Source organism: Helobdella robusta, assembly GCF_000326865.2.
Source record: "Helobdella robusta unplaced genomic scaffold HELROscaffold_45, whole genome shotgun sequence".
Classification (NCBI taxonomy): Eukaryota; Metazoa; Annelida; class Clitellata; order Rhynchobdellida; family Glossiphoniidae; genus Helobdella; species Helobdella robusta.
This window is the reverse complement of record NW_008705095.1, coordinates 500753-502395: the sequence shown is the minus strand read 5'-3', so window position 1 is coordinate 502395 and position 1643 is coordinate 500753.

The window sequence follows — 1643 nt, the reverse complement described above, 5'->3', positions numbered from 1 at the left end:
TCTCTTTCTCTCTCTGCAAATAACAGAAAAGTTGGACACAAAAATTACAAAAGTTAAAAATTTCAAACGCATGCTCAGACTTGCGAAATAAATAAAAAAAAGAACACGAAATACCTACAGCGTACAATCCACAAACACACTCAAACAACAACATACGATTCAGAAATACAGAAACATATTTAGAATCATAAAAACACACAGACACACACACACACACACAAACAATCATAAATTTGGAAATTCGGCGTGTTACGACGTGTTAAAATAAAAAAAAAGAAAGAAACAAGATTGTCCGAAGTGTCAAAAAAGCATGCAAAATACAAAGAGACCTATTGGTAGGTGTAGATATATAGATACCAACACACATGTAGGGACGGATTTGCATGCATTTGCATAGAAGCACGTACTTCATATTTATTTTTGCGAATGCAAATACAAAGATGTATGAATGCCAGTCATACATTAACACACTTACACATCTTGGAACAACTTGACAGAGTTATGTCATTTCACTAGACAAATTTTCTCGAGTTGGTAACGTAAATAATTTTGTTTCTGCTTGGTTTAGTGTTGTGGATAACTTTTGTTGCTCATTTCTCGTGTTCATCTCACATGTTCATCCTTCCTGTTCATTCTCGTGTTCATCCAACATGTTCATCTCACAAGTTCATCCTCCGTGTTCATCTCTTATGATCATCTTTCGCGTTCATCACTTATGTTCATCATTCGTTTTCATTCTCGTGTTCATATCACATGTTCATTTTTTGTGATTTTTTCTTATGTTCATCCTTCGAGTTCATCACACATGTTCATCAATCATGTTCACCTCTTATGTTCGTCTTCATGTTGATGTTGCTGTTCATTCTACATAATTCTACTTATTTCTCACCTGGCCAAATAAGTGAACACATTTAGAAAACCTCTCTTGGTGATAGAAAAGAGAAAGAAGGTTCATAAAAATTGCAGATTTCATCATTAGTGAGTACAGGACGAGTCTTTAAATCGTCTCAACTTTGAAGAATTTTAGGACAAAATATGCCAGAAACAACACGTGAATGAACATCATGTGCAAACTTAATGAAGCAGCACCTGTTCATACATTTTTGTTCAACAAAATGACGCTACCAAAAAAATTTTTCCAAAAAGTTTGGAAACTTTGAACACATTGACACAGAAAAAAAAACCATCTTGTGTCGTATCATAAATTAAAACATATGAATATTTATAAGATGAGGTACCTGACATGTCATTAATATTAATCAGTTCAATTTTGCTGAGCCAAAACTAGTCAGAGATTCTATCTCTTGGAATGATTTAGATAAGATGTGTACATACGCATCTGTAGCCCAAGCTTTATCTACTGAAATTTATTAATTCTTTTCATTTTACTTATCGGTCACATGTTGCATGGAAAAATTTACTGTGAATTAATGAAATCTCTGTGTGTGTGTGTGTGTGTGTGTGTGTGTGTGTGTGTGTGTGTGGGTGGGTGGGTGTAAAATTTAAATGAAATGGATGGATGGATGGATGGATGGATGGATGGATGGATGGATGGATGGATGGATGGATGGATGGATGGATGGATGGATGGATGGATGGATGGATGGATGGATGGATGGATGGATGGATGGATGGATGGATGG